At 50.7% G+C, this 13,212-nt stretch overlaps 1 long non-coding RNA gene across 1 annotated transcript; it reads right to left on the bottom strand.

Moving 5' to 3' along the window:
• Positions 1-3,601: 3,601 nt before the first annotated feature.
• LOC147975382 (uncharacterized) lies at positions 3,602-10,486 on the bottom strand. The gene is made up of 3 exons (XR_015600724.1): positions 10,076-10,486; positions 8,678-8,755; positions 3,602-3,895 (listed from the first exon to the last, which is right to left on the bottom strand). It is a non-coding gene; the product is annotated as an uncharacterized LOC147975382 (long non-coding RNA).
• Positions 10,487-13,212: the final 2,726 nt, after the last annotated feature.

Consider the following 13,212-nt stretch of genomic DNA (forward strand, 5'->3'; position numbering starts at 1 on the left):
GAATATGACATCAATTCATCAGATCAATTACATTAAGCAATAGAACAGTAAAGCAGTATGAGGACGTGAGAAATGAAAGTTCATTTCTTCATGATTAGCCTGCGTCCTTCCAGGCATACTCAGGTCTCCAGCAAATTCTTCAGACGATTACGTACGTCTGGAGACCTGACCCTGCAGAAGAGATTGGTTCTTTTTCTTCACCACCCACATCTGAAGGGGTGGCAAAGAGTTCATCACTCTGCGAGCTCCATACGAGAAAGGTGGCATAGAAGCCAGTCCATTTCGTTTCACATAAGAGGAGTTAGGATAAGCATATGAATAAGCAGAGAAATTCTTCGAGGACTTATGAACATGATGATTAGAAGAATAATGCTCATATTCATAGCCCTTAGCTCTTCCCTGCGAAACAGAGTTGTTAGCACGATGATATTCATATGAGGACTTCGATCCTTTTGAGGAATTTGATCCACGTGTGGAGTTTGGTCCGTATGAGGACTTGGGTCCATATGAAGAATTTGGTCCATATGAAGAATTTGCTCTGGGGTTCCTATTCTTCACAGGTGGTGTCCTGAGGACATTCACCTGAAGACTTTCAAGGCACTTTTGGGAACCCGGATTTTCTTCATAGGGGAACCGTTCCTGCAGTTAGTGCCAACATATCTAGCAAATACTTCACCATTCTGATTTTTGAACAGTTTATAGTTGGAGTCAAATGACTCATCATCAGAACGAGGAGATTCACATGCAAATCTAGATAAGTTAGATGGATCAACTAGAGGTCCTTTTGCAGCAACCCATGTAGTTTTGGGGTACTGCTCAGGCTTCCAATATGTACCATCAGCATTGAGTTTCCTCTCAAAGGCAATACCCTCTTTCCTAGGGTTCCTGTTGAGGATCTACTTTTTAAGCACATCACAAAGAGTCTGATGCCCTTTGAGGCTTTTGTACATGCCTGTCATGTACAATTCCTTCAGCCCTGCATCGTCAGTGATACTAGTAGTGTCCTCAGATGAGGAATTAGTGATAGCAGAGGCATGTGAAGAATTTGAAACATTAGCAGCATTTGAACATTCTGGTGATGAATCAGCAGATTCATGTTCAATGCACTTTAAGAATGGAGGAACAAATTCTTCTTGAGAAGCACTGATTTGTTGAGCAAGTAATGAATCGCGCTCCTTCTGAAGATCTTCATAACTCACTCTTAGCTTTTCAAGATCCTACTTTCTTTGAAGAAATTCATAAGAAAGCTTCTCATGATCAGATAAAAGAGTGTTATGTTGATCTTGAAGGGTGTCATACTTAGTATGAAGTCTCTGAAGACTTTCAGCCAAAGCTTTTGACTGATCCATTTCTTCACCCAACATATCATCTCTCTTATTTAGCATGTATTGAACTTTTTCCAAAGCTCTTTGTTGTTTAGTGGCAAGGGAAGCAAGTTTGACATAGCTGGGTCCAAATTCATCACCAGATTCATCATCACTAGACTCGGATAAGTAGCATTCAGTTACCTTAGCATCTTTTGCCATAAGGCATGATGCAGAAGATGATGATTCTGGTTCAAATGTCATCGCTTTGAGAGATTCCTTGAAGTCCTCAAACCAAGGATCATGACAGGTTCGATGACCTTCATAGACCTTAGAGAGACGGTCCCAGATAAGCTTCACATGATCGAGATGCATAATATTCCTGAACTGATTTTGAGACAGACAGGAGCAGATGACATCCTTTGCCGTGAGGTTTAGAAGAGTGTACTTGCGAATGTCATCAGCTTCCGCCATCTTGCACAGATCGGTCAGACCAATCTCAGTGACGGTCCACAACTCGCTGTTCATCGCCATGAGGCGCTTCTTCATCATGGCCTTCCACTTGGGATACTCGTGACCGTCAAAGATGGGGCATGTCACTTTCTTCATACCTGCGGTCGACATAACTAAACTCCAGGTGGTTAAACCAAAATCACACAGAACAAGGGAGTACCTTGCTCTGATACCAATTGAAAGTGCGTTATATCGACTAGAGGGGGGTGAATAGACGATTTTTATGAATTCTTCACTGAGAAATTTACCGGTGAGGAAAAAACCTTAGCGAAGAACTACTAGCAGCGGAATAAGTACTCAAAAGTAAACATAACAGAGCACAAGCATAGTCATCATGATGAAATGAAGACAAGCACAGAGTACAGAGAGCGTAAGCACAAGATAACACAGGATGAAGACAAACAGACTGAAGAAATTGAACTGAGGAAATTGAGAAAATCTTCAGTCAAAGTCTTCAAACACAGATATGAACAAGCACACAACACAGTTATGAGGAAATGAAAGAGTTGAGGAAATAGAACCAGTAAGCTTGGTGAAGACAATGATTTGGTAGACCAGTTCCAACTGCTGTCTCAGTTGTACGTCTGGTTAGGGCGGCTAGGTATTTAAACCTGAGGACACACAGTCCCGGACACCCAGTCCTGAACACGCAGCTCAGGACACCCAGTCCTCATCGTATTCCCCTTGAGCTAAGGTCACACAGACCTCGCCCAATCACTCGTGGTAAGTCTTCAGGTGACTTCCAAACCTTCACAAACTTGGTCACTCGGCGATCCACAATTCCTCTTGGATGCTCTAGACCATGACGCCTAACCGTCTGGAAGAAGCACAGTCTTCAAAGGTAACAAGCGTCGGATCCACGCATGATTAATCTCTTCAGTGATGTTCGATCACTTGGGGTTTGTAGGTGTTTGGGTTTGGGTTTTCCTCACTTGATGATTTTCGCTCAAAGTCCTCGGAGGATGAGTTGCTCTCAAATGACAAGTGTCAGTTTCTCTCGGAGCTGCCAACCAACTAGTGGTTGTAGGGGGCGGCTATTTATAGCCTAGGGAGCAGCCCGACATGATAAGACATAAATGCCCTTCAATGATATGACCGTTAGGTGGATAGAAATTTTGGGACAGCTGGCGCATAGCACAGCAACGGTCGGAATTTTGAGTGGCAAAATCCTCAGGGTTATCATGTTCCTCACTGTGTAGGCAATCCGCACTGGCGAATTCTTTACTCCTCAGTCAGAACAAATTCGTTAGAGACCAGAAGAACTTCGTCTCTGTCACTGAAGAATATGACTGGAATGTATGAGATTTCCAATGGCTTCACTCGAAGGGATTGGTAGGTGTAGGATTTTGAGTTGAGCATCACATGATAATTTTTCCTTAGTATTTCCTCGACCCCCTTTAACAGTACGGTGTTTCCTATGACTCAAGAAAGAGAAAATGAAACTACGAAAACAAAAGTCTTCACGCTTCATGTTCCTCGAATGAATACCAAGTCTTCAAGGTCACACCAATTTCTTCACTTTCAAAGTCTTCCGAAATCCAAAGTCTTCAGTCGAAGAACTTCATTTTTAGGGGTCGACTTTCTTTATAAATATCAAACTTCTCATAGACTTATAGACCTGTGTACACTCACAAACGCATTAGTCCCTTAACCTATAAGTCTTCAATACACCAAAATCACTAAGGGGCACTAGATGTGTAACGCCCTCGATGCGGCTATATCTCCCACGTGTCGAAGCACGACTTAGAGGCATAACCGCATTGAAAGCAATGTCGCAAGTGAGGTAATCTTCACACAACCCATGTAATACATAAGGGACAGAGATACATAGTTGGCTTACAATCGCCACTTCACACAATACATGAATAAAGCATTACATCATTCAAATACAATCAAGGTCCGGCTACGGAACCAAAATGAAAGAAGACTACCCCAAATGCTACACAGATCCCCGATCGACCCCAACTGGGCTCCACTACTGATCAACTAGAACGAAACAACACAAAGGATAAGATCTTCATCGAGCTCCTCCTTGAGCTTGGTTGCGTCACCTGCTCGGTAACATCGGCACCTGCAAACTGGTTTTGGAAGTATCTGTGAGTCACGGGACTCAGCAATCTCGCACCCTCGCGATCAAGACTATTTAAGCTTATGGGTAAGGAAAAGTATGAGCTGGAGCTGCAGCAAGCGGCTAGCATATATGGTGGCTAAACATACACAAATGAGAGCGAGAAGAGAAGGCAAGGCATGGTCGATAAAACTATGATCAAGAAGTGATCCTAGAACAACCTACGTCAAGCATAACTCCAACACCATGTTCACTTCCCGAACTCCGCCGAGAAGAGACCATCACGGTTACACACGCGGTTGGTGCATTTTAATTAAGGTAAACTTCAGGTTTTCTACAACCGAACATTAACAAATTCACATCTGCCCATAACCGCGGGCACGGCTTTCGAAAGTTCAAAACCCTGCAGGGATGTCCCAACTTAGCCCATCACAAGCTCTCACGGTCAACGAAGGATATTCCTTCTAGCGGGAAAACCCGATCATACTCGGAATCCCGGTTACAAGACATCCTCGACAATGGTAAAACAAATCCAGCAAGACCACCCGCTGTGCCGACAAATCCCGATAGGAGCTGCACATATCTCGTTCTCAGGGCACACCGGATAAGCTAAGCGTACGGGAGCCAACGTAACCCAAGTTGCCAAGGGACGGCCCCGCACGGTGCTCTGGGTTGGACCAACACTTAGAGAAGCACTGGCCCGGGGGGGGGGGGGTAAAATAAGATGACCCTTGGGCTGGCCGACCCAAGGGAAAGAAAAGGCTAGGTGGCAAATGGTAAAACCAATGTTGGGCCTTCCTGGAGGAGTTTTATTCAAGGCGAACTATCAAGGGGTTCCCATTATAACCCAGCCGCGTAAGGAACGCAAAGTCCGGGAACATAACACCGATATGACGGAAACTAGGGCGGCAAGAGTGGAACAAAACACCAGGCATAAGGCCGAGCCTCCCACCCTTTACCAAGTATATAGATGCATTAATTAAATAAGAGATATTGTGATATCCCAACAAGTAAACATGTTCCAACAAGGAACAACATCTCCATGTTCCAACAAGGAACAAACTTCAATCTTCACCTGCAACTAACAACGCTATAAGAGGGGCTGAGCAAAGCGGTAACATAGCCAAACAACGGTTTGCTAGGACAAGGTGGTTAGAGGCTTGGCTTAACAATATGGGAGGCATGATAAGCAAGTGGTAGGTATCGCATCATAGGCATAGCAAAAGAGCGAGCATCTAGCAAGCAAAGATAGAAGTGATTTCGAGGGTATGGTCATCTTGCCTGAAATCCAACAAGGAAGAAGAACGAGTCCACGAAGAAGACAAACGGACGTAGTCAACGGATCCTCACAAACGCAACGTTACCGGAACCAACCCGAAGAAGCAACACCGGAAAGGAGCAAACAACATAGTAAACAACCATCATATAATCATGGCATGATGCACAATCAAGTATGATGCATGTCCGGTTTAATGAAGCATGGCATGGCAAAGTGCACAAGCAACCCTACAAATTAAGTGGAGCACAATATGCAACTCCGTCGCATATTGACGAAACACCACATTCAAGTTATTTAGTTCGATCTCGTTTATGTACCCAACAATATTAAATGTTGTTAAACATGGCAAGAGGGTGAAACAAATGAAAACTACCTATCTAGGCAAGTTTAAATGAGGCCGGAACAACAAACAACAAGTCCGGAAAACCCTCATATGCATATATTTGGTTTGGTACTGTTCTGCCCTAAACCATATTTTGTAGTTGTTAAACATGCAAAGTGATGCCACCAAGTTAAACTATGCAAAATTCTACCCCATTTACATATAAAGTTTGTTAGGTTTGGAGCTACGGTTATTAAGTTATGAAATAAAGCATTTTAGCAAGTTATTTAAGCAAATTTAATCAAACAGCATATTAAACATTTTAAACATGGATGAAAAAGACATATTATGAAACTAGATGAAAAACTAAGCAAGTTTCATATACAAAGTTTTTACATGTGATGCTTAGTTTGTGAGATATTAAATGCATGAAGGCTAGGGGTTTTCTGTAAATCTGCAAATCCCCGGAAATTAGCTAAATTCGCAGAACCAAAAAAAACATCCACTGGGCCGAAACTGAACTGGCCCAGCGGTAAGAAAAAAAGGAGGGGGCGCTTGGGGTGGCTCACATTGGGCTAAGGCCTAGTTGGTGGAAGCAGCAGGCTTGCGGGGCAAGTGGGCCGGCTGGATCTGGCTCAGGCGTTATCGCGGTCAACGCGACAGGGACGAGCGGGCGCGCTGCTCTGCTCGACAGGAAGCAGAGCCACGGCGGCACGGCTGCTCGCCGGAGAGGAAGGAAGGGAGGCAGAGACGGCAGATCTGGGCGGAGGGGGGGATGCAAGTGAAGAAGCTCCAGGCATAGAAGGATCCATGGGGCGGCGCGTTGCTCTGAAGTAGAGGAGGCAACGACGTCGAAGCCCTGTCCATGGCGGCAGAGAGAGGGAGCAGAGAGATTAGGGAGGTGGAAGAAGAAAGGATGGAAAAGGAGAAGGGCAACGAGGGCTGGCCTTGCCGCGGTGGTCTCCATGGCGAGTCGAGGCGGGGCGCACTGCTGCTGGCCAGCGCGTGGACGAGCTCCGGCTCCTGGTTCGAGAGGGGGCGCGGGAAAACGGGGCGCCGTGGTGCTCCCTTAGTGGTGGTCGACGGCAGCGGCGCCGGTCGTCGGGCGATGAGGCGAGGTCGAGCTTGAGGCCGGCACGCAGAGGTCGGGGTCAAGAGGACGACGTGGCTGGCCGAGGAGGAGCTCGTCCCCTCGCTCGATGCAGGCGGCAGTAGGCGTGGCGACAGGGTCCTGGTGGCTCCGGATCGTGGTGGAGTTTGCGGCGGTGAGCTGGTGGAGGCCCTCGGGTGCCGCTGCGGCTGAATTGTGGGAGGAGGCCGGAGGTCCTACAGGAGATCCTCTCCGGCGACGAGGTGGGGCTCGGTGAGGAGCACGCCATGGAGGAGCCCCTCTCCTGTTGGGCTCGGAGAGCAGGACGAAGCAAAGCAGGAGGGGGTTCGAGTGGAGCTCGGGGATGAGGGGAGATCGGGCGCTGCTGGGCAGAGGAGCTCGGGCTCCTGCGGGATTAGAGCGACGCAGCTTGGTTGGATCGATTGGAAGGAGGAGGAGATTGGCTTGTGCTGAAAACGAGGGAGTTGGTCGTGTCGGCTGGGAGGATTGGATGGATCTGGGAGGATCCCGATGGAGATGGTGAGTGGGTGGCGGCGGCGAGATGAGAGGGATGGATGGGACATCTAGGTCTAGGGTTACAACGATTATATAGGTAGGAGATAAGGTTTGAGGTTATCTAGGTCCCTCTGATCGTAATCGGACGGTTCGAAATAAAATGCTTTGGGAGTCCAAACAAATAATCGCAGATGTTTTAGGGATGTTTGGGGATGATCCGAATCCAACGGTGACGACTGCCTGGGACGGGTCCGGGACAACCTCTGGGCGCACGCGCGAGGAGGGTCGCGGGCTAACGAGAGAGGTTAGGTTGGGCCTGGCGGTAGGTAGTGGGCTATGTAGACGGTGTCGAGCTGAGAGAAGAGAAGAGAGGGAGGCCCGGCGACTGTTTTCGGAGACCGAAAACGTCCAACGTTAGACCGGCTATATTGTCGCTATAGTTATCCGTTGGGGCTTCAAACGGACTCCTAATGCGTTGAAACTTGCCAGGCGGCCTACTAACAACAAAGCAACACCGCACGCCAACTTTCATCCCATTCCGAGAACATTTTCCGGCCACTTCTAAAATAATATTCGGACGTGTCGCGGGCGCGTGCAAGTGTGTCTGGACTCAGAACGGACAACGGACGGAATTGGGGGAACCCGGACGGATGCAAGTTTTGAAAACATGATGATGCAATGCACATGATGACATGGTAAGATGCAACACGCTAGCAAAAGAGATGGCAACGACGGCGAATAACTGGACGACACCTGGCACATCAGTCTCGAGGCATCACAAGATGCACTTACATCCTCGGAAGATCTACACGTCGCAGCCCTACCTAGGCACAACAGAGAGGTCAGCACGTCGGTCTAAATCCTATGGCGCAGGGGTTTGGGCCCATCGCCCATTGCACACCTGCATGTTGCATACGCGGCCGGCAACCAGACCTAGCCTCCCTTATATAAGGAAAAATTGCACACAATCCGGCGCGCGCCGCTCAGTCTCTGACGTCAAGGAGGCTTCGGCTGATACCACGACGTCGAGTGCCCATAACTGTTCCTGCGTAGTTGGTTAGTGTGTATAGGCTAGTGGCCAGACTCAGATCAAATACCCAGATCTCGTTAAGCGTGTTATTTTGAAATAACCGCGGACGTCAACCAGGGCCAGGCCCACATCTCTCCTAGGTGGCCTCAACCTGCCCTGTCGCTCCGCCACAAAGATTCACTCAGAAGGCCGTCGGGACAAACCTCCTTTCGACCCAATCCGTGAATCACTCGCGGGTACTCTACGAGCCGACCCGACTTTAGTCACCACAAGTATCATATAATATGTATAAAAGTATATGCCCGTGATCACCTCCCGACGTGATCACGACCCGATAGTATAGCATGGCAGACTGACAAGAATATAGGGCCATTGATGATAAACTAGCATCCTATACTAAGCATTTAGGATTGCAGGTAAGGTATCAACATCTGTAGCAACAATGGCAGGCTATGCATCAGGATAGGATTAACGAAAAACAGTAACATGCTACACTACTCTAATGCAAGCAGTACAGAGAAGAGTATGCGATATGTGGTGATCAGGGGGGCTTGCCTGGTTGCTCTGGCAAGAAAGAGGGGTCATCAACAGCGTAGTCGATCAGGGCACCAACAGCGGCGTCAGTCTCGTAGTCTATCGAAGAGAAGAGGGGGAAGAAACAATGAATATAATGCAAACGGATGCATAGCGATGCATGACATGACAAGTAGCAGTGCTAGGGGTGCCGTAACGCGGTATGAGGTGATACCGGTGAAGGGGGAAACATCCGGGAAAATATCCCCGGTGTTTCGCGTTTTCAGACAAATGAATCGGAGGGGGGAAAGTTGCGTGTTCGCTATGCTAGGGATGCGTGGCAGACGAACGGGGTGTGTGTCTGAATTCGACTCGTCGTTCTGAGCAACTTTCATGTAAAAAGTTTTCCCATCCGAGCTACGGTTTATTTTATATTATTTTTCAAAGTTTTAATTAGATATTCCAAAATTATTATTAATTCAAAATTAATAGACAAATGCTATGTGCACATAATGAAGTGTACATAGCAGGGTCTACAGAGGCTGACATGTGGGGCATGTTGACTGAGTTGACCCAGTCAACATCTGACTGGTCAAAGAGTGAATAGTGCAGTGGGTCCCGTGTGTCATTCTCTTTGCTTTTATTAGATGATTTAATATTTTTTGGCAACAAGGTCCACATGTCATTGGACCAAAGACTAATTAAGTGGGGATTAGCCCCCCAAATTATTGGACCGGGCCCAGCGGTAGTGGCCGGCGGCCACAGCCCGCACGCAGCCACTGGCCGAGGCCAGGGCGTGGCGTGGCCGGCTGCGAGCGGGAGTGAGCCCGGGGGGGGGGGGGGGGGGGGGGGGGGGCGCGACTGTCGGCGCTAGCAGCGGGCGAAGGCGGCGGCGATGTCAAGCGGGTAGAGCGTGCGTGGGAGGAGGCCTCCAGCGAGCGGCGAGCAGCAAGGAGCAACGACGCACGGGCACGGGGAAGAGGTGTGGCGCGGCAAAGGCGCAGCAGAGGCGGGGAACGGCGGGCGCGCGACCGGTGGCGGGCACGGCCGAACACGGCGGGGCGCTCGCGGGATCGTGACGAGCGGCAGGGGAGCGTGGGCAGGCCGCAGCGGAGCACCGGCAGAGAGCGTCGCGCGGACCCGGCGAGCCCGGGCGAAGGCGGGGCACGCCGCGGTTGTACGAGCTGCGGGCGTGGGTGAGCGTGCACAGGAGCGGAGCTTCAGCAATGCTGAGCAGCGGCGAGCGCGACCGCGGACGAGGGCGCGGGCGCAGTTGGCAGTGGGCGGACGAGGGCATCCCGTAGTCGCGCACATCCACGGGAGGTCGCAAGAGGCACTGGTGTTGCCGGAATCACCGGGAACGACAAGTCCCGCGACGGCGCATATACGGAAGCGATGGAACCGGTGATGCAGAGCAAGGCAGGGGAAAGGGGGGCTCACAGCGGGGTTCGTCGCGCGCTTGGGGAGGCCGGGGCTGGTTGAGGACGAGTGGATCGACGACGGAAGGCAACAGACGTTGTCGGAGAAGAAGGGAAGCAGGCGTCGTCTCCGAGGCTTCCCGATCCATCCTAGTGTGCATACTCGATGAAGGTGACGACGACGAAGCTCGGGGTCACGGTCCGGAGGAGAGCCTCGACTGGTGGCCGCGGTATTTCACGATGGCGTGCTCCGATGCATCTCGGAGGAGCTCCAGATCGATAGCACGGGCGAGGGGAAGGAACAAGTGGGGATTAGGGTTTCGGAGGAAGAGAGACGGCTAGGGTTGCTCTTATCCGAGAGGGGGCTGGGGGGATGGACGACACGTTGCCGGGGAGCGGCCATAGCCGCGGGATGGCCGTCACACCCTCTCTCTGCCTCCTGTAGCGTGAGGAGGGAGAGGAGGTGTGGTGGGTTGGGCCTCCCAGCCCCATATGGGCTTGTTTCTCTTTAATTGCTTCCTTTCTTTTTCTTTTACATTCTTTTCTGTTTTTCCTTTTCTTTTTATTTATTTTTCCTTTACTGTTTCACTTATTTCCTTAAATATTTTAGTTTTGGTAAAATACAAAAGTTGTACCTAATTTGGTATGTTTAATTATGTCACATTTCGAACACTTTAGTTTTAATATTTGAAAATTTTTGTTGTGTGCCTTCAAATAAAATTTCAATTTGAAACATTTTGAACTAACGCAAGATTAACAATAGTAACCAAGGTGACGAGGCATCATTAGCAGAGTTTCACTGTAGCTTAATTATCCGGGCGTTACAGCGTGCCAGGAGGCCTAGGCGTGCCCTGGTGGGTTGTGCCCACCTCGGGTGCCCCACGGACCACCTCTTTGCTCTATAAATACGCCTATATTCTAGAAACCCTAGGGGAGTCGACGAAAATCAATTCTAGCTGCCGCAGAGTCCAGAACCACCAGATCCAATCTAGACACCATCACAGAGGGGTTCACCACTTTCATTGGTGCCTCTCCGATGATGCGTGAGTAGTTCTTTGTAGACCTTCAGGTCCGTAGTTAGTAGGTAGATGGCTTCCTCTCTCTCGTTTGATTCTCAATACAATGGTCTCTTGGAGATCCATATGATGTAACTCTTTTTGCGGTGTGTTTATTGGGATCGGATGAACTTTGAGTTTCTGATCAGATCTATCTTTTTATATCCATGAAAGTTATTTGAGGTGGGCGCGTGCATAGAAATGTCCACTCCTAAGGAGACAGCCTAGGGAGGCTGCTCCCTCTGGAGGTCTTGGTGTCGTCCGCCTCGTGAGGCTTGGCCCCTCACGTGGGTCTTGTATTGTCAATGCTGAAGGTGGGCCGTACCAGGCCGTTGAGGGAGCCACGCCGTGGGCCGCATGCAGGCAAGTCTGGGTACCCCGGTTACCAGAACGCCGACAGTAGCCCCCGGGCCCAAGGCGTGCTTGGACTTGGCTTCGAGGTGAAGCGCCGCGGCCCCAACCGCCTACGGACCCAGTTGACGCGTGGCGCTTGATGAGATGTGGGCATCTCCGCTTCCCCATGCTGCCTAGATAACCGTCCGACCTGACAACAGCCTGCTGCATGCAAAAAGATCATCATTACAGGGGATCATGGGAGGACGGCGGTTGGTCTCCCTCTGGCTATAAATGGGGGGAGGGGGCAGAACCCCCCTGCTCATCTCCGTCTTCCCGCTTCTTGCTCCTTCTTCCTTCCTATCTTATTGTCTCGTCGAAGCATACATGGCGCCGGCGAGGAGGTTCTCCGCGGCCGAGAAAGGGAAGGCCCCCATGGAAGGGCTTGGGCTACTCCCGCCGATGAAGAGGCTTGGCTGCTCTCACGACGCTAACGAGGAGCGGGAGGTTACGCGACCTTGGTACGAATGGCCTCCGCTGGGCTTACCGCTCCCTGTGCATGCTCACGTGCGGAGCACCGCACGTAGGGACAACACCCGACGCCGCGAAGGACAAGGCTACGGTGGAGGATGGGCGATGGCGGCACGACCACCCAGATCACGGCCCCATGCCAAAGGCACGACACGCAAGTTTGTGGTGTGGGCGGCAATGCCGCTGTGCACATGGATCCGGCTCTCATGGTTCTTCGCAAAGGAGATTCCGCCGAATGGGCCGGTCGAGCTATGGCTTCAGCACGCCGGGTGCTGCGATCAGTATTCTGAGGCGGAGGTCGGGGTCGTTCGCCCTGGCGACGTCTTCATGACTCAAGGATGGGGCGAGATCACCCGCGTCTGCTGCCCGAAGGGAGCCCTCTCCATCCACTTTGAATACGACGGGGCTTCGACGCTCTTCTTCAAGGTTTTTGGCGAGGACGGTCGGTGCCTGGAATGCTCCTCTAGGAGAGGTGGTCAAGGTGGCGCGGCCACGGGCATTGAACTTGCCCTTGGCCTTGCCAACCGCTCCTCCGGCAGCAGCGGCGACTCTTCGGAGTCCAGCGATTGTCCGGAGTCCAGCGACGATGATAGCTATGAGCCGCCGAGCTGCCACGCCCGGAGCATAGCAACAATGTTGACTCGACGTCGTCGGTGATGTCGCTGAGGCCGGGGTTCTTCTGGATCCCTTCTTTTGCTTTCCCTGCGAAATCATGACGAGCCTCGTGGGGGTATGTAAAAAATTGTAATGCTTTTGCTTTAATGCTATTGTTCCTGGTTTGTTGTTGTGATCGCGTATCGTGCCTTGGCACGGTGTTCCCTTTTGTTCTCGCGATAGCTTAGTGCTCTACGCTGACAGGACCCAGTTCCCAGGCAGGCTTCAGCCTTCGCTGGTATGCCAGGTAGCTATGCCGTGGTCAAGGCCAGGAGGTCAGCGGCCCGAGGTCCGGTAAGAGCTCCCGAGACGCGATGCTCAGGGGGTCCCCTTTAGTGCGCAAGCGGCTTCCTGAAGGCCCAAAGGGAAACGTCCTTGCCTGAGCAAGGTCACAAGAGCCGAAATACCAAATCATGAGGTTTATGCCAACGTGAATGCGGTGACTTATCTTGGCGAGGTCGTGACGGTTCCCTTGCTGTGAAGACAGTTGTTGTGCGGTGCCCAACCACGTCCTGGTGGTGGTGCTCCCAGGCAGGGCTACGCCGATCCCCTCTTCCACACGCATCTAAATGCCCTACGTCCTCGT

The sequence above is a fragment of the Triticum urartu genome, chromosome 4A (genome assembly GCF_056163025.1).
Source record: "Triticum urartu cultivar PI428250 chromosome 4A, HENAU_Tu73, whole genome shotgun sequence".
Lineage (NCBI taxonomy): Eukaryota > Viridiplantae > Streptophyta > Magnoliopsida > Poales > Poaceae > Triticum > Triticum urartu.